Here is a 20,227-nt window from a genome sequence, read left to right on the forward strand (position 1 = left end):
TCGTCTCGAATGCGGGCATGCACTTGCGCTTTCCTCCAGAGCGGTAGCAGCAGTGTCACGCAGTCCGCCGCGTGGATCAAAGGATCTATGGTTTTCCCTCGAGTATTTTCCACGAGGCTTTCCCACGAGGCTTTCCCACGAGGCTTTCCCACAGGGCTGTCCCACGTGCACACGTGGTGGGACTCGATCCTCGGCTTGAACGTCAAGGCAGTGCAGGGAAAACAGGTTCCTCTGGAATGGACTGACACATCTGGGGGACTCTTGGAATCGTGTCACGACCCTGGAGTTCCTCTCGCCTTTCCTGTGGAGAGCGCCTCCTCTTGAGATGCGACTGGAACGCCGGGAATTCTTTCCCTATGAAACAGGGAAAGGATCCCTCATCTCGAGCTAGGAGGCGGAAACGGGGCTCCCCTGGATGTGTGAGGGACCCCACTTGCTTCCTCTCGAGTGGAGACGGGTATGTCGGGGAACTTCTTGAGTTGCAGCAATGGTGTGAAGGACCCTTTGGAAGTTCCAGTGGTTAGATGTGATTGGCCTTGAGAAGCCTCAGCGGAAATGGGCCTCATCTCGCCTGGAGGGCAAAACCTCCTTGATTTTCTCGAGTTGCGGCAGGTGCTCTCGACTTAAGACGGGGACCTCAGGGAACCGCTCTGGTGGCCTCAGGAAAGGCCAGTCCCCATGCGAGTTCCTCGGGGGCCTCTCGGGATTCCTCTCCCGTCGATGCCGGGGCCTAAGACCTTGTGTGGAGTCGGGGCCGGAACCTGAGGATTCCTCTCCAGTGCTGACATGGATCTTGGGGTACTTCTGGAGTCTCCCCAGGGGAGTCAGTACTCGTCTCGAATGTGGGCATGCACTTGCGCTTTCCTCCAGAGCGGTAGCAGCAGTGTCACGCAGTCCGCCGCGTGGATCAAAAGATCTATGGTTTTCCCTCGAGTCTTTCCCACGAGGCTTTCCCACGAGGCTTTCCCACAGGGCTGTCCCACGTGCACACGTGGTGGGAGTCGATCCTCGGCTTGAACGTCAAGGCAGTGCAGGGAAAACAGGTTCCTCTGGAATGGGCTGACACATCTGGGGGACTCTTGGAATGGTGGCACGACCCTGGAGTTCCTCTCGCCTTTCCTGTGGAGAGCGCCTCCTCTTGAGATGCGACGGGAACGCCGGGAATTCTTTCCCTCCGAAACAGGGAAAGGATCCCTCATCTCGAGCTAGGAGGCGAAACGGGGCTCCCCTGGATGTGTGCGGGACACCACGTGCTTCCTCTCGAGTGGAGACGGGTATGTCGGGGAACTTCTTGAGTTGCAGCAAGGGTGTGAAGGACCCTTTGGAAGTTCCAGTGGTTAGATGTGATTGGACTCGAGAAGCCTCAGCGGAAATGGGCCTCATCTCGCCTGGAGGGCAAAACCTCCTGGATTTTCTCGAGTTGCGGCAGGTGCTCTCGACTTACGACGGGGACCTCAGGGACCCGCTCTGGTGGCCTCAGGAAAGGCCAGTCCCCATGCGAGTTCCTCGGGGGCGTCTCGGGATTCCTCTCCCGTCGATGCCGGGGCCTAAGACCTTGTGTGGAGTCGGGGCCGGAACCTGAGTATTCCTCTCCAGTGCTGACATGGATCTTGGGGTACTTCTGGAGTCTCCCCAGGGGAGTCAGTCCTCGTCTCGAATGCGGGCATGCACTTGCGCTTTCCTCCAGAGCGGTAGCAGCAGTGTCACGCAGTCCGCCGCGTGGATCAAAGGATCTATGGTTTTCCCTCGAGTCTTTCCCACGAGGCTTTCCCACGAGGCTTTCCCACAGGGCTGTCCGACGTGCACACGTGGTGGGAGTCGATCCTCGGCTTGAACGTCAAGGCAGTGCAGGGAAAACAGGTTCCTCTGGAATGGACTGACACATCTGGGGGACTCTTGGAATGGTGTCTCGACCCTGGAGTTCCTCTCGCCTTTCCTGTGGAGAGCGCCTCCTCTTGAGATGCGACGGGAACGCCGGGAATTCTTTCCCTAGGAAACAGGGAAAGGATCCCTCATCTCGAGCTAGGAGGCGGAAACGGGGCTCCCCTGGATGTGTGCGGGACCCCACGTGCTTCCTCTCGAGTGGAGACGGGTATGTCGGGGAACTTCTTGAGTTGCAGCAATGGTGTGAAGGACCCTTTGGAAGTTCCAGTGGTTAGATGTGATTGGCCTCGAGAAGCCTCAGCGGAAATGGGCCTCATCTGGCCTGGAGGGCAAAACCTCCTGGATTTTCTCGAGTTGCGGCAGGTGCTCTCGACTTACGACGGGGACCTCAGGGACCCGCTCTGGTGGCCTCAGGAAAGGCCAGTCCCCATGCGATTTCCTCGGGGGCCTCTCGGGATTCCTCTCCCGTCGATGCCGGGGCCTAAGACCTTGTGTGGAGTCGGGGCCGGAACCTGAGGATTCCTCTCCAGTGCTGACATGGATCTTGGGGTACTTCTGGAGTCTCCCCAGGGGAGTCAGTCCTCGTCTCGAATGCGGGCATGCACTTGCGCTTTCCTCCAGAGCGGTAGCAGCAGTGTCACGCAGTCCGCCGCGTGGATCAAAGGATCTATGGTTTTCCCTCGAGTCTTTCCCACGAGGCTTTCCCACCAGGCTTTCCCACAAGGCTGTCCCACGTGCAAACGTGGTGGGAGTCGATCCTCGGCTTGAACGTCAAGGCAGTGCAGGGAAAACAGGTTCCTCTGGAATGGGCTGACACATCTGGGGGACTCTTGGAATGGTGGCACGACCCTGGAGTTCCTCTCGCCTTTCCTGTGGAGAGCGCCTCCTCTTGAGATGCGACTGGAACGCCGGGAAATCTTTCCCTACGAAACAGGGAAAGGATCCCTCATCTCGAGCTAGGAGGCGGAAACGGGGCTCCCCTGGATGTGTGAGGGACCCCACTTGCTTCCTCTCGAGTGGAGACGGGTATGTCGGGGAACTTCTTGAGTTGCAGCAGTGGTGTGAAGGACCCTTTGGAAGTTCCATTGGTTAGATGTGATTGGCCTCGAGAAGCCTCAGCGGAAATGGGCCTCATCTCGCCTGGAGGGCAAAACCTCCTGGATTTTCTCGAGTTGCGGCAGGTGCTCTCGACTTACGACGGGGACCTCAGGGACCCGCTCTGGTGGCCTCAGGAAAGGCCAGTCCCCATGCGAGTTCCTCTGGGGCCTCTCGGGATTCCTCTCCCGTCGATGCCGGGGCCTAAGACCTTGTGTGGAGTCGGGGCCGGAACCTGAGGATTCCTCTCCAGTGCTGACATGGATCTTGGGGTACTTCTGGAGTCTCCCCAGGGGAGTCAGTACTCGTCTCGAATGTGGGCATGCACTTGCGCTTTCCTCCAGAGCGGTAGCAGCAGTGTCACGCAGTCCGCCGCGTGGATCAAAGGATCTATGGTTTTCCCTCGAGTCTTTCCCACGAGGCTTTCCCACGAGGCTTTCCCACAGGCATGTCCCACGTGCACACGTGGTGGGAGTCGATCCTCGGCTTGAACGTCAAGGCAGTGCAGGGAAAAAGGTTCCTCTGGAATGGGCTGACACATCTGGGGGACTCTTGGAATGGTGGCACGACCCTGGAGTTCCTCTCGCCTTTCCTGTGGAGAGCGCCTCCTCTTGAGATGCGACGGGAACGCCGGGAATTCTTTCCCTACGAAACAGGGAAAGGATCCCTCATCTCGAGCTAGGAGGCGAAACGGGGCTCCCCTGGATGTGTGCGGGACACCACGTGCTTCCTCTCGAGTGGAGACGGGTATGTCGGGGAACTTCTTGAGTTGCAGCAAGGGTGTGAAGGACCCTTTGGAAGTTCCAGTTGTTAGATGTGATTGGCCTCGAGAAGCCTCAGCGGAAATGGGCCTCATCTCGCCTGGAGGGCAAAACCTCCTGGATTTTCTCGAGTTGCGGCAGGTGCTCTCGACTTACGACGGGGACCTCAGGGACCCGCTCTGGTGGCCTCAGGAAAGGCCAGTCCCCATGCGAGTTCTTCGGGGGCCTCTCGGGATTCCTCTCCCGTCGATGCCGGGGCCTAAGACCTTGTGTGGAGTCGGGGCCGGAACCTGAGGATTCCTCTCCAGTGCTGACATGGATCTTGGGGTACTTCTGAAGTCTCCCCAGGGGAGTCAGTACTCGTCTCGAATGTGGGCATGCACTTGCGCTTTCCTCCAGAGCGGTAGCAGCAGTGTCACGCAGTCCGCCGCGTGGATCAAAGGATCTATGGTTTTCCCTCGAGTCTTTCCCACGAGGCTTTCCCACCAGGCTTTCCCACAAGGCTGTCCCACGTGCAAACGTGGTGGGAGTCGATCCTCGGCTTGAACGTCAAGGCAGTGCAGGGAAAACAGGTTCCTCTGGAATGGGCTGACACATCTGGGGGACTCTTGGAATGGTGGCACGACCCTGGAGTTCCTCTCGCCTTTCCTGTGGAGAGCGCCTCCTCTTGAGATGCGACGGGAACGCCGGGAATTCTTTCCCTACGAAACAGGGAAAGGATCCCTCATCTCGAGCTAGGAGGCGAAACGGGGCTCCCCTGGATGTGTGCGGGACACCACGTGCTTCCTCTCGAGTGGAGACGGGTATGTCGGGGAACTTCTTGAGTTGCAGCAAGGGTGTGAAGGACCCTTTGGAAGTTCCAGTTGTTAGATGTGATTGGCCTCGAGAAGCCTCAGCGGAAATGGGCCTCATCTCGCCTGGAGGGCAAAACCTCCTGGATTTTCTCGAGTTGCGGCAGGTGCTCTCGACTTACGACGGGGACCTCAGGGACCCGCTCTGGTGGCCTCAGGAAAGGCCAGTCCCCATGCGAGTTCTTCGGTGGCCTCTCGGGATTCCTCTCCCGTCGATGCCGGGGCCTAAGACCTTGTGTGGAGTCGGGGCCGGAACCTGAGGATTCCTCTCCAGTGCTGACATGGATCTTGGGGTACTTCTGAAGTCTCCCCAGGGGAGTCAGTACTCGTCTCGAATGTGGGCATGCACTTGCGCTTTCCTCCAGAGCGGTAGCAGCAGTGTCACGCAGTCCGCCGCGTGGATCAAAGGATCTATGGTTTTCCCTCGAGTCTTTCCCACGAGGCTTTCCCACCAGGCTTTCCCACAAGGCTGTCCCACGTGCAAACGTGGTGGGAGTCGATCCTCGGCTTGAACGTCAAGGCAGTGCAGGGAAAACAGGTTCCTCTGGAATGGGCTGACACATCTGGGGGACTCTTGGAATGGTGGCACGACCCTGGAGTTCCTCTCGCCTTTCCTGTGGAGAGCGCCTCCTCTTGAGATGCGACGGGAACGCCGGGAATTCTTTCCCTACGAAACAGGGAAAGGATCCCTCATCTCGAGCTAGGAGGCGAAACGGGGCTCCCCTGGATGTGTGCGGGACACCACGTGCTTCCTCTCGAGTGGAGACTGGTATGTCGGGGAACTTCTTGAGTTGCAGCAAGGGTGTGAAGGACCCTTTGGAAGTTCCAGTGGTTAGATGTGATTGGCCTCGAGAAGCCTCAGCGGAAATGGGCCTCATCTCGCCTGGAGGGCAAAACCTCCTGGATTTTCTCGAGTTGCGGCAGGTGCTCTCGACTTACGACGGGGACCTCAGGGAACCGCTCTGGTGGCCTCAGGAAAAGCCAGTCTCCATGCGAGTTCCTCTGGGGCCTCTCGGGATTCCTCTCCCGTCGATGCCGGGGCCTAAGACCTTGTGTGGAGTCGGGGCCGGAACCTGAGGATTCCTCTCCAGTGCTGACATGGATCTTTGGGTACTTCTGGAGTCTCCCCAGGGGAGTCAGTACTCGTCTCGAATGTGGGCATGCACTTGCGCTTTCCTCCAGAGCGGTAGCAGCAGTGTCACGCAGTCCGCCGCGTGGATCAAAGGATCTATGGTTTTCCCTCGAGTCTTTCCCACGAGGCTTTCCCACGAGGCTTTCCCACAGGGCTGTCCCACGTGCACATGTGGTGGGAGTCGATCCTCGGCTTGAACGTCAAGGCAGTGCAGGGAAAACAGGTTCCTCTGGAATGGTCTGACACATCTGGGTGACTCTTGGAATGGTGTCACGACCCTGGAGTTCCTCTCGCCTTTCCTGTGGAGAGCGCCTCCTCTTGAGATGCGACTGGAACGCCGGGAATTCTTTCCCTACGAAACAGGGAAGGATCCCTCATCTCGAGCTAGGAGGCGGAAACGGGGCTCCCCTGGATGTGTGAGGGACCCCACTTGCTTCCTCTCGAGTGGAGACTGGTATGTCGGGGAACTTCTTGAGTTGCAGCAAGGGTGTGAAGGACCCTTTGGAAGTTCCAGTGGTTAGATGTGATTGGCCTCGAGAAGCCTCAGCGGAAATGGGCCTCATCTCGCCTGGAGGGCAAAACCTCCTGGATTTTCTCGAGTTGCGGCAGGTGCTCTCGACTTACGACTGGGACCTCAGGGACCCGCTCTGGTGGCCTCAGGAAAGGCCAGTCCCCATGCGAGTTCCTCGGGGGCCTCTCGGGATTCCTCTCCCGTCGATGCCGGGGCCTAAGACCTTGTGTGGAGTCGGGGCCGGAACCTGAGGATTCCTCTCCAGTGCTGACATGGATCTTGGGGTACTTCTGGAGTCTCCCCAGGGGAGTCAGTCCTCGTCTCGAATGCGGGCATGCACTTGCGCTTTCCTCCAGAGCGGTAGCAGCAGTGTCACGCAGTCCGCCGCGTGGATCAAAGGATCTATGGGTTTCCCTCGAGTCTTTCCCACGAGGCTTTCCCACGAGGCTTTCCCACAGGGCTGTCCCACGTGCACACGTGGTGGGACTCGATCCTCGGCTTGAACGTCAAGGCAGTGCAGGGAAAACAGGTTCCTCTGGAATGGACTGACACATCTGGGGGACTCTTGGAATCGTGTCACGACCCTGGAGTTCCTCTCGCCTTTCCTGTGGAGAGCGCCTCCTCTTGAGATGCGACTGGAACGCCGGGAATTCTTTCCCTACGAAACAGGGAAAGGATCCCTCATCTCGAGCTAGGAGGCGGAAACGGGGCTCCCCTGGATGTGTTCGGGACCCCACTTGCTTCCTCTCGAGTGGAGACGGGTATGTCGGGGAACTTCTTGAGTTGCAGCAATGGTGTGAAGGACCCTTTGGAAGTTCCAGTGGTTAGATGTGATTGGCCTCGAGAAGCCTCAGCGGAAATGGGCCTCATCTCGCCTGGAGGGCAAAACCTCCTGGATTTTCTCGAGTTGCGGCAGGTGCTCTCGACTTAAGACGGGGACCTCAGGGAACCGCTCTGGTGGCCTCAGGAAAGGCCAGTCCCCATGCGAGTTCCTCGGGGGCCTCTCGGGATTCCTCTCCCGTCGATGCCGGGGCCTAAGACCTTGTGTGGAGTCGGGGCCGGAACCTGAGGATTCCTCTCCAGTGCTGACATGGATCTTGGGGTACTTCTGGAGTCTCCCCAGGGGAGTCAGTACTCGTCTCGAATGTGGGCATGCACTTGCGCTTTCCTCCAGAGCGGTAGCAGCAGTGTCACGCAGTCCGCCGCGTGGATCAAAGGATCTATGGTTTTCCCTCGAGTCTTTCCCACGAGGCTTTCCCACCAGGCTTTCCCACAAGGGTGTCCCACGTGCAAACGTGGTGGGAGTCGATCCTCGGCTTGAACGTCAAGGCAGTGCAGGGAAAACAGGTTCCTCTGGAATGGGCTGACACATCTGGGGGACTCTTGGAATGGTGGCACGACCCTGGAGTTCCTCTCGCCTTTCCTGTGGAGAGCGCCTCCTCTTGAGATGCGACTGGAACGCCGGGAATTCTTTCCCTACGAAACAGGGAAAGGATCCCTCATCTCGAGCTAGGAGGCGGAAACGGGGCTCCCCTGGATGTGTTCGGGACCCCACTTGCTTCCTCTCGAGTGGAGACGGGTATGTCGCGGAACTGCTTGAGTTGCAGCAAGGGTGTGAAGGACCCTTTGGAAGTTCCAGTGGTTAGATGTGATTGGCCTCGAGAAGCCTCAGCGGAAATGGGCCTCATCTCGCCTGGAGGGCATAACCTCCTGGATTTTCTCGAGTTGCGGCAGGTGCTCTCGACTTACGACGGGGACCTCAGGGACCCGCTCTGGTGGCCTCTGGAAAGGCCAGTCCCCATGCGAGTTCCTCGGGGTCCTCTCGGGATTCCTCTCCCGTCGATGCCAGGGCCTAAGACCTTGTGTGGAGTCGGGGCCGGAACCTGAGGATTCCTCTCCAGTGGAGACATGGATCTTGGGGTACTTCTGGAGTCTCCCCAGGGGAGTCAGTCCTCGTCTCGAATGCGGGCATGCATTTGCGCTTTCCTCCAGAGCGGTATCAGCAGTGTCACGCAGTCCGCCGCGTGGATCAAAGGATCTATGGTTTTCCCTCGAGTCTTTCCCACGAGGTTTTCCCACGAGGCTTTCCCACAGGGCTGTCCCACGCGCACACGTGGTGGGAGTTGATCCTCGGCTTGAACGTCAAGGCAGTGCAGGGAAAACAGGTTCCTCTGGTATGGACTGACACATCTGGGGGTCTCTTAGAATGTTGGCACGACCCAGGAGTTCCTCTCGCCTCACCTGTGGAGAGCGTCTCCTCTTGAGATGCGACGGGAACGCCGGGAATTCTTTCCCTACGAAACAGGGAAAGGATCCCTCATCTCGAGTTAGGAGGCGGAAACGGGGCTCCCCTGGATGTGTGCGGGACCCCACGTGCTTCCTCTCGAGTGGAGACGGGTATGTCGGGGAACTTCTTGAGTTGCAGCAAGGGTGTGAAGGACCCTTTGAAAGTTCCAGTGGTTAGATGTGATTAGCCTCGAGAAGCCTCAGCGGAAATGGGCCTCATCTCGCCTGGAGGGCAAAACCTCCTGGATTTTCTCGAGTTGCGGCAGGTGCTCTCGACTTACGACGGGGACCTCAGGGACCCGCTCTGGTGGCCTCAGGAAAGGCCAGTCCCCATGCGAGTTCCTCAGGGGCCTCTCGGGATTCCTCTCCCGTCGATGCTGGGGCCTAAGACCTTGTGTGGAGTCGGGGCCGGAACCTGAGGATTCCTCTCCAGTGCTGACATGGATCTTGGGGTACTTCTGGAGTCTCCCCAGGGGAGTCAGTCCTCGTCTGGAATGCGGGCATGCACTTGCGCTATCCTCCAGAGCAGTAGCAGCAGTGTCACGCAGTCCGCCGCCTGGATCAAAGGATCTATCGTTTTCCCTCGAGTCTTACCCATGAGGCTTTCCCACGAGGCTTTCCCACAGGGCTGTCCCACGTGCACACGTGGTGGGAGACGATCCTCGGCTTGAACGTCAAGGCAGTGCAGGGAAAACAGGTTCCTCTGGAATGGACTGACATATCTGGGGGACTCCTGGAATGGTGGCACGACCTGGAGTTCCTTCGCCCTTCCTGTGGAGAGCGCCTCCTCTTGAGATGCGAAGGGAACGCCGGGAAATCTTTCCCTACAAAACAGTGAAAGGATCCCTCATCTCGAGCTGGGAGGCGGAAACGGGGCTCCCCTGGATGTGTGCGGGACCCTCGTGCTTCCTCTCGAGTGGAGACAGGTATGTCGGGGAACTTCTTGAGTTGCAGCAAGGGTGTGAAGGACCCTTTGGAAGTTCCGGTGGTTAGATGTGATTGGCCTCGAGAAACCTCAGCGGAAATGGGCCTCATCTCGCCTGGAGGGCAAAACTTCCTTGATTTTCTCGAGTTGCGGCAGGTGCTCTCGACTAACGACGGGGACGTCAGGGACCCGCTCTGGTGGCCTCAGGAAAGGCCAGTCCCCATGCGAGTGCCTCGGGGGACTCTCGGGATTCCTCTCCCGTCGATGCTGGGGCCGAAGACCTTGTGTGGAGTCGGGGCCGGAACCTGAGGATTCCTCTCCAGTGCTGACATGGATCTTGGGGTACTTCTGGAGTCTCCCCAGGGGAGTCAGTCCTCGTCTCGAATGCGGGCATGCACTTGCGCTTTCCTCCAGAGCGGTAGCAGCAGTGTCACGCAGTCCGCCGCGTGGATCAAAGGATCTATGGTTTTCCCTCGAGTCTTTCCCACGAGGCTTTCCCACGAGGCTTTCCCACAGGGCTGTCCCACGTGCACACGTGGTGGGAGTGGATCCTCGGCTTGAACATCAAGGCAGTTCAGGGAAAACAGGTTCCTCTGGAATGGACTGAAACATCTGGGGGACTCTTGGAATGGTGGCACGACCCTGGAGTTCCTCTCGCCTTTCCTGTGGAGAGTGCCTCCTCTTGAGATGCGACGGGAACGCCGGGAATTCTTTCCCTACAAAACAGGGAAAGGATCCCTCATCTCGAGCTAGGAGGCGGAAACGGGGCTCCCCTGGATGTGTGCGGGACCCTGGTGCTTCCTCTCGAGTGGAGACGGGTATGTCGGGGAAGTTCTTGAGTTGCAGCAAGGGTGGAAGGACCCTTTGGAAGTTCCAGTGGTTAGACGTGATTAGCCTCGAGAAGCCTCAGGTGAATTGGGCCTTATCTCGCCTGGAGGGCAAAACCTCCTGGATTTTCTCGAGTTGCGGCAGGTGCTCTCGACTTACGACCGGGACCTCAGGGACCCGCTCTGGTGGCCTCAGGAAAGGCCAGTCCCCATGCGAGTTCCTCGGGGGCCTCTCAGGATTCCTCTCCCGTCGATGCCGGGGCCTAAGACCTTGTGTGGAGTCAGGGTCGGAACCTGCGGATTCCTCTCCAGTGCAGACATGGATCTTGGGGAACTTCTGGAGTCTCCCCAGGGGAGTCAGTCCTCGTCTCGAATGCGGGCATGCACTTGCGCTTTCCTCCAGAGCGGTAGCAGCCGTGTCACGCAGTCCACCGCGTGGATCAGAGGATCTATTGTTTTCCCTCGTGTCTTTCCCACGAGGCTTTCCCACGAGGCTTTCCCACAGGGCTGTCCCACGTGCACACGTGGTGTAAGTCGATCCTCGGCTTGAACGTCAACGCAGTGCAGGGAAAACATGTTCCTCTGGAATGGACTGACACATCTGGGGGACTCTTGGAATGGTGGCACGACCCTGGAGTTCCTCTCGCCTTTCCTGTGGAGAGCGCCACCTCTTGAGATGCGACGGGAACGCCGGGAATTCTTTCCCTACGAAACAGGGAAAGGATCCCTCATCTCGAGCTAGGAGGCGGAAACGGGGTTCCCCTGGATGTGTGCGGGACCCCACGTGCTTCCTCTCGAGTGGAGACGGGTATGTCGGGGAACTTCTTGAGTTTCAGTAAGGGTGTGAAGGACCCTTTGGAAGTTCCAGTGGTTAGACGTGATTAGCCTCCAGAAGCCTCAGCGGAAATGGGCCACATCTCGCCTGGAGGGCAAAACCTCCTGGATTTTCTCGAGTTGCGGCATGTGCTCTCGACTTACGATGGGGACCTCGGCGACACGCTCTGGTGGCCTCAGGAAAGGCCAGTCCCCATGAGAGTTCTTCGGGTGCCTCTCCGGATTCCTCTCCCGTCGATGCCGGGGCCTAAGACCTTGTGTGGAGTCGGGGCCGGAACCTGAGGATTCCTCTCCAGTGCTGACATGGATCTTGGGGTATTTCTGGAGTCTCCCCAGGGGAGTCAGTCCTCGTCTCGAATGCGGGCATGCACTTGTGCTTTCCTCCAGAGCGGTAGCAACAGTGTCACGCAGTCCGCCGCTTGGATCAAAAGATCTATGGTTTTCCCTCGAGTCTTTCCCACGAGGCTTTCCCACGAGGCTTTCCCACAGGGCTGTCCCACGTGCACACGTGGTGGGAGTGGATCCTCGGCTTGAACGTCAAGGCAGTGCAGGGAAAACAGGTTCCTCTGGAATGGACTGACACATCTGGGGGACTCTTGTAATGGTGGCACGAACCTGGAGTTCCTCTAGCCTTTCCTGTGGAGAGCGCCTCCTCTTGAGATGCGACGGGAACCCCGGGAATTCTTTCCCTACGAAACAGGGAAAGGATCCCTCATCTCGAGCTAGGAGGCGGAAACGGGGCTCCCCTGGATGTGTGCGGGACCCCACGTGCTTCCTCTCGAGTGGAGACGGGTATGTCGGGGAAGTTCTTGAGTTGCAGCAAGGGTGTGAAGAACCCTTTGGAAGTTCCAGTGGTTAGACGTGATTAGCCTCGAGAAGCCTCAGCGGAAATGGGCCTCATCTCGCCTGGAGGGCAAAACCTCCTGGATTTTCTCGAGTTGCGGCAGGTGCTCTCGACTTACGATCGGGACCTCAGGGACCCGTTCTGGTGGCCTCAGGAAATGCCAGTCCCCATGCGAGTTCCTCGGGGGCCTCTCAGGATTTCTCTCCCGTCGATGCCGGGGCCTAAGACCTTGTGTGGAGTCGGGGCCGGAACCTGCGGATTCCTCTCCAGTGCTGACATGGATCTTGGGGTACTTCTGGAGTCTCCCCAGGGGAGTCAGTCCTCGTCTCGAATGCGGGCATGCACTTGCGCTTTCCTCCAGAGCGGTAGCAGCCGTGTCACGCAGTCCGCCGCGTGGATCAAAGGATCTATTGTTTTCCCTCGTGTCTTTCCCACGAGGCTTTCCCACGAGGCTTTCCCACAGGTCTGTCCCACGTGCACACGTGGTGGGAGTCGAACCTCGGCTTGAACGTCAAGGCAGTGCAGGGAAAACATGTTCCTCTGGAATGGACTGACACATCTGGGGGACTCTTGGAATGGTGGCACGACCCTGGAGTTCCTCTCGCCTTTCCTGTGGAGAGCGCCTCCTCTTGAGATGCGACGGGAACGCCGGGAATTCTTTCCCTATGAAACAGGGAAAGGATCCCTCATCTCGAGCTAGGAGGCGGAAACAGGTCTCCCCTGGATGTGTGCGGGACCCCACGTGCTTCCTCTCGAGTGGAGACGGGTATGTCGGGGAACTTCTTGAGTTGCAGCAAGGGTGTGAAGGACCCTTTGGAAGTTCCAGTGGTTAGAAGTGATTAGCCTCGAGAAGCCTCAGCGGAAATGGGCCTCATCTCGCCTGGAGAGCAAAACCTCCTGGATTTTCTCGAGTTGCGGCAGGTGCTCTCGACTTACGACGGGGACCTCAGAGACCCGCTCTGGTGGCCTCAGGAAAGGCCAGTCGCCATGCGAGTTCCTCGGGTCCTCTCGGGATTCCTCTCCCGTCGATGCTGGGGCCTAACCCTTTTGTGGAGTCGGGGCCGTAACCTGAGGATTCCTCTCCAGTGCTGACATGGATCTTGGGGTACTTCTGGAGTCTCCCCAAGGGAGTCAGTCCTCGTCTCGAATGCGGGCATGCACTTGCGCTTTCCTCCAGAGCGGTAGCAGCAGTGTCACGCAGTCCACCGCGTGGATCAAAGGATCTATGGTTTTCCCTCGAGTCTTTCCCACGAGGCTTTCCCACGAGGCTTTCCCACAGGGCTGTCTAACGTGCAAACGTGGTGGGAGTCGATCCTCGGCTTGAACGTCAAGGCAGTGCAGGGAAAACAGGTTTCTCTGGAATGGACTGACACATCTGGGGGACTCTTGGAATGGTGACACGACCCTGGAGTTCCTCTCGCCTTTCCTGTGGAGAGCGCCTCCTCTTGAGATGCGACGGGAACGCCGGGAATTCTTTCCTTACGAAACAGGGAAAGGATCCCTCATCTCTAGGTGGGAGGCGGAAACGGGGCTTCCCTGGATGTGTGCGGGACCCTTGTGCTTCCTCTCGAGGGGAGACGGGTATGTCGGGGAACTTCTTGAGTTGCAGCAAGGGTGTGAAGGACCCTTTGGAAGTTCCAGTGGTTAGATGTGATTAGCCTCGAGCAGCCTCAGCGGAAATGGGCCTCATCTCGCCTGGAGGGCAAAACCTTCTGGATTTTTTCGAGTTGCGGCAGGTGCTCTCGACTTACGACGGGGACCTCGGGGACCCGCTCTGGTGGCCTCAGGAACGGCCAGTCCCCATGCGAGTTCCTCGGAGGCCTCTCGGGATTCCTCTCCCTTCGATGCCGGGGCCTAAGACCTTGTGTGGAGTCGGGGCCGGAACCTGCGGATTCCTCTCCAGTGCTGACATGGATCTTGGGGTACTTCTGGAGTCTCCCCAGGGGAGTCAGTCCTCGTCTCGAATGCGGGCATGCACTTGCGCTTTCCTCCAGAGCGGTAGCAGCCGTGTCACGCAGTCCGCCGCGTGGATCAAATGATCTATTGTTTTCCCTCGTGTCTTTCCCACGAGGCTTTCCCACGAGGCTTTCCCACAGGGCTGTCCCACGTGCACACGTGGTGGGAGTCCATCCTCGGCTTGAACGTCAAGGCAGTGCAGGGAAAACATGTTCCTCTGGAATGGACTGACACATCTGGGGGACTCTTGGAATGGTGGCACGACCTTGGAGTTCCTCTCGCCTTTCCTGTGGAGAGCGCCTCCTCTTGAGATGCGACGGGAACGCCGGGAATTCTTTCCCTACGAAACAGGGAAAGGATCCCTCATCTCGAGCTAGGATGCGGAAACGGGGCTCCCCTGGATGTGTGCGGGACCCCACGTGCTTCCTCTCAAATGGAGACGGGTATGTCGGGGAACTTCTTGAGTTGCAGCAAGGGTGTGAAGGACCCTTTGGAAGTTCCAGTGGTTAGAAGTGATTAGCCTCGAGAAGCCTCAGCTGAAATGGGCCTCATCTCGCCTGGAGAGCAAAAACTCCTGGATTTTCTCGAGTTGCGGCAGGTGCTCTCGACTTACGACGGGGACCTCAGGGACCCGCTCTGGTGGCCTCAGGAAAGGCCAGTCCCCATGCGAGTTCCTCGGGTCCTCTCGGGATTCCTCTCCCGTCGATGCTGGGGCCTAAGCCCTTGTGTGGAGTCGGGGCCGGAACGTGAGGATTCCTCTCCAGTGCTGACATGGATCTTGGGGTACTTCTGGAGTCTCCCCAGGGGAGTCAGTCCTCGTCTCGAATGCGGGCATGCACTTGCGCTTTCCTCCAGAGCGGTAGCAGCAGTGTCACGCAGTCCACCGCGTGGATCAAAGGATCTATGGTTTTCCCTCGAGTCTTTCCCACGAGGCTTTCCCCCGAGGCTTTCCCACAGGACTGTCCCACGTGCACACGTGGTGGGAGTCGATCCTCGGCTTGAACGTCAAGGCAGTGCAGGGAAAACAGGTTTCTCTGGAATGGACTGACACATCTGGGGGTCTCTTGGAATGGTGCCACGACCCTGGAGTTCCTCTCGCCTTTCCTGTGGAGAGCGCCTCCTCTTGAGATGCGACGGGAACACCGGGAATTTTTTCCCTACGAAACAGGGAAAGGATCCCTCATCTCGAGCTAGGAGGCGGAAACGGGGCTCCCCTGGATGTGTGCAGGACCCCACGTGCTTCCTCTCGAGTGGAGACGGGTATGTCCGGGAACTTCTTGAGTTGCAGCAAGGGTGTGAAGGACCCTTTGGAAGTTCCAGTGGTTAGAAGTGATTAGCCTCGAGAAGCCTCAGCGGAAATGGGCCTCATCTCGCCTGGAGAGCAAAACCTCCTGGATTTTCTCGAGTTGCGGCAGGTGCTCTCGACTTACAACGGGGACCTCAGAGACCCGCTCTGGTGGCCTCAGGAAAGGCCAGTCCCCATGCGAGTTCCTCGGGTCCTCTCGGGATTCCTCTCCCGTCGATGCTGGGGCCTAAGCCCTTGTGTGGAGTCGGGGCCGGAACCTGAGGATTCCTCTCCAGTGCTGACATGGATCTTGGGGTACTTCTGGAGTCTCCCCAGGGGAGTCAGTCCTCGTCTCGAATGCGGGCATGCATTTGCGCTTTCCTCCAGAGCGGTAGCAGCAGTGTCACGCAGTCCACCGCGTGGTTCAAAGGATCTATGGTTTTCCCTCGAGTCTTTCCCACGAGGCTTTCCCACGAGGCTTTCCCACGAGGCTTTCCCACAGGGCTGTCCCACGTGCACACGTGGTGGGAGTCGATCCTCGGCTTGAACGTCAAGGCAGTGCAGGGAAAACAGGTTCCTCTGGAATGGACTGACACATCTTGGGGTCTCTTGGAATGGTGCCACGACCCTGGAGTTCCTCTCTCCTTTCCTGTGGAGAGCGCCTCCTCTTGAGATGCGACGGGAACGCCTGGAATTCTTTCCCTACGAAACAGGGAAAGGATCCCTCATCTCGAGCTAGGAGGCGGAACCGGGGCTCCCATGGATGTGTGCGGGACCCCACGTGCTTCCTCTCGAGTGGAGACGGGTATGTCGGGGAACTTCTTGAGTTGCAGCAAGGGTGTGAAGGACCCTTTGGAAGTTCCAGTGGTTAGATGTTATTGGCCTCGAGAAGCCTCAGCGGAAATGGGCCTCATCTCGCCTGGAGGGCAAAACCTCCTGGATTTTCTCAAGTTGCGGCAGGTGCTCTCGACTTACGACGGGGACCTCAGGGACCCGCTCTGGTGGCCTCAGGAAAGGCCAGTCCCCATGCGAGTTCCTCGGGGGCCTCTCGGGATTCCTCTCCCGTCGATGCCGTGGCCTAAGACCTTGTGTGGAGTCGGGGCCGGAACCTGAGGATTCCTCTCCAGTGCTGACATGGATCTTGGGGTACTTCTGGAGTCTCCCCAGGGGAGTCAGTCCTCGTCTCGAATGCGGGCATGCACTTGCGCTTTCCTCCAGATCGGTAGCAGCAGTGTCACGCAGTCTGCCGCGTGGATCACAGGATATATCGTTTTCCCTCGAGTCTTTCCCACGAGGCTTTCACACGAGGCTTTCCCAAAGGGCTGTCCCACGTGCACACGTGGTGGGAGTCGATCCTCAGCTTGAACGTCAAGGCAGTGCAGGGAAAACAGGTCCCTCTGGAATGGACTGACACATCTGGGCGTCTCTTGGAATGGTGGCACGACCCTGGAGTTCCTCTCTCCTCTCCTGTGGAGAGCGCCTCCTCTTGAGATGCGACGGGAACGCCGGGAATTCTTTCCCTACGAAACAGGGAAAGGATCCCTCATCTCGAGCTAGGAGGCGGAAACGGGGCTCCCCTGGATGTGTGCGGGACCCCACGTGCTTCCTCTCGAGTGGAGACGGGTATGTCGGGGAACTTTTTGAGTTGCAGCCAGGGTGTGAAGGACCCTTTGGAAGTTCCAGTGGTTAGATATGATTGGCCTCGAGAAGCCTCAGCGGAAATGGGCCTCGTCTCGCCTGGAGGGCAAAACCTCCTGGATTTTCTCGAGTTGCGGCAGGTGCTCTCGACTTACGACGGGGACCTCGGGGACCCGCTCTGGTGGCCCCAGGAAAGGCCAGTCCCCATGCGAGTTCCTCTGGGGCCGCTCGGGATTCCTCTCCCATCGATGCCGGGGCCTAAGACCTTGTGTGGAGTCGGGGCCCGAACCTGAGGATTCCTCTCCAGTGCTGACATGGATCTTGGGGTACTTCTGGAGTCTCCCCAGCGGAGTCAGTCCTCGTCTCGAATGCGGGCATGCACTTGCTCTTTCCTCCAGAGCGGTAGCAGCAGTGTCACGCAGTCCGCCGCGTGGATCAAAGGATCTATGGTTTTCCCTCGAGCCTTTCCAACGAGGCTTTCCCTCGAAGCTTTCCCACAGGGCTGTCCCACAGGGCTGTCCCACGTGCACACGTGGTGGGAGTCGATCCTCGGCTTGAACGTCAAGGCAGTGCAGGGAAAACAGGTTCCTCTGGAATGGACTGACACATCTGGGGGACTCTTGGAATGGTGGCACGACCCTGGAGTTCCTCTCGCCTTTCCTGTGGAGAGCGCCTTCTCTTGAGATGCGACGGGAACGCCGGGAATTCTTTCCCTACGAAACAGGGAAAGGATCCCTCATCTCGAGCTAGGAGGCCGAAACGGGGCTCCCCTGGATGTGTGCGGGACCCCACGTGCTTCCTCTCGAGTGGAGACGGGTATGTCGGGGAACTTCTTGAGTTGCAGCAAGGGTGGGAAGGACCCTTTGGAAGTTCCAGTGGTTAGACGGGATTAGCCTCGAGAAGCCTCAGCGGAAATGGGCCTCATCTCGCCTGGAGGGCAAAACCTCCTGGATTTTCTCGAGTTGCGGCAGGTGCTCTCGACTTACGACGGGGACCTCGGGGACCCGCTCTGGTGGCCCCAGGAAAGGCCAGTCCCCATGCGAGTTCCTCTGGGGCCGCTCGGGATTCCTCTCCCATCGATGCCGGGGCCTAAGACCTTGTGTGGAGTCGGGGCCCGAACCTGAGGATTCCTCTCCAGTGCTGACATGGATCTTGGGGTACTTCTGGAGTCTCCCCAGCGGAGTCAGTCCTCGTCTCGAATGCGGGCATGCACTTGCTCTTTCCTCCAGAGCGGTAGCAGCAGTGTCACGCCGTCCGCCGCGTGGATCAAAGGATCTATGGTTTTCCCTCGAGCCTTTCCCACGAGGCTTTCCCTCGAGGCTTTCCCACAGGGCTGTCCCACAGGGCTGTCCCACGTGCACACGTGGTGGGAGTCGATCATCGGCTTGAATGTCAAGGCAGTGCAGGGGAAACAGATTCCTCTGGAATGGACTGACACATCTGGGGGACTCTTGGAATGGTGCCACGACCCTGGAGTTCCTCTCGCCTTTCCTGTGGAGAGCGCCACCTCTTGAGATGCGACGGGAACGCCGGGAATTCTTTCCCTACAAAACAGGGAAAGGATCCCTCATCTCGAGCTAGGAGGCCGAAACGGGGCTCCCCTGGATGTGTGCGGGACCCCACGTGCTTCCTCTCGAGTGGAGACGGGTATGTCGGGGAACTGCTTGAGTTGCAGCAAGTGTGTGAAGGACCCTTTGGAAGTTCCAGTGGTTAGATGTGATTAGCCTCGAGAAGCCTCAGCGGAAATGGGCCTCATCTCGCCTGGAGGGCAAAACCTCCTGGATTTTCTCGAGTTGCGGCAGGTGCTCTCGACTTACGATGGGGACCTCAGGGACCCGCTCTGGTGGCCTCAGGAAAGGCCAGTCCCCATGCGAGTTCCTCGGGGTCCTCTCGGCATTCCTCTATCGTCGATTCCGGGGCCTAAGACCTTGTGTGGAGTCGGGGCCGGAACCTCAGGATTCCTCTCCAGTGCTGACATGGATCTTGGGGTACTTCTGGAGTCTCCCCAGGGGAGTCAGTCCTCGTCTCGAATGCGGGCATGCACTTGCGCTTTCCCCCAGAGCGGTAGCAGCAGTGTCACGCAGTCCGCCGCGTGGATCAAAGGATCTATGGTTTTCCCTCGAGTCTTTCCCACGAGGCTTTCCCACGAGGCTTTCCCACAGGGCTGTCCCACGTGCACACGTGGTGGGAGTCGATCCTCGGCTTGAACGTCAAGGCAGTGCAGGGAAAACAGGTTCCTCTGGAATGGACTGACACATCTGGGGGACTCTTGGAATCGTGGCACGACCCTGGAGTTCCTCTCGCCTTTCCTGTGGAGAGCGCCTCCTCTTGAGATGCGACGGGAACGCCGGGAATTCTTTCCCTACGAAACAGGGAAAGGATCCCTCATCTCGAGCTAGGAGGCGGAAACGGGGCTACCCTGGATGTGTGCGGGACCCTCGTGCTTCCTCTCGAGTGGAGACGGGTATGTCGGGGAACTTCTAGAGTTGCAGCAAGGGTGTGAAGGACCCTTTGGAAGTTCCAGTGGTTAGACGTGATTAGCCTCGAGAAGCCTCAGCGGAAATGGGCCTCATCTCACCTGGAGGGCAAAACCTCCTGGATTTTCTCGAGTTGCGGCAGGTGCTCTCGACTTACGACGGGGACCTCAGGGAACTGCTCTGGTGGCCTCAGGAAAGGCCAGTCCCCATGCGAGTTATTCGGGGGCCTCTCGGGATTCCTCTCCCGTCGATGCCGGGGCCTAAGACCTTGTGTGGAGTCGGGGCCGGAACCTGAGGATTCCTCTCCAGTGCTGACATGGATCTTGGGGTACTTCTGGAGTCTCCCCAGGGGAGTCAGTCCTCGTCTCGAATGCGGGCATGCACTTGCGCTTTCCTCCAGAGCGGTAGCAGCAGTGTCACGCAGTCCGCCGCGTGGATCAAAGGATCTATGATTTTCCCTCGAGTCTTTCCCACGAGACTTTCCCACGAGGCTTTCCCACAGGGCTGTCCCACGTGCACACGTGTTGGGAGTGGATTCTCGGCTTGAACGTCAAGGCAGTGCAGGGAAAAAAGTTTCCTCTAGAATGGACTGACACATCTGGGGCACTCTTGGAATGGTGGCAAGACCCTGGAGTTCCTTTCGCCTTTCCTGTGGAGAGCGCCTCCTCTTGAGATTCGACGGGAACGCCGGGAATTCTTTCCCTACTAAACAGGGAAAGGATCCCTCATCTCGAGCTAGGAGGCGGAAACGGGGCTCCCCTGGATGTGTGCGGGACACCACGTGCTTCCTCTCGAGTGGAGACGGGTATGTCGGGGAACTTCTTGAGTTGCAGCAAGGGTGTGAAGGACCCTTTGGAAGTTCCAGTGGTTAGATGTGATTGGCCTCGAGAAGCCTCAGCGGAAATGGGCCTCATCTCGCCT

This window comes from Ovis canadensis, chromosome 14 (assembly GCF_042477335.2).
Source record: "Ovis canadensis isolate MfBH-ARS-UI-01 breed Bighorn chromosome 14, ARS-UI_OviCan_v2, whole genome shotgun sequence".
In the NCBI taxonomy this organism is placed as follows: domain Eukaryota; kingdom Metazoa; phylum Chordata; class Mammalia; order Artiodactyla; family Bovidae; genus Ovis; species Ovis canadensis.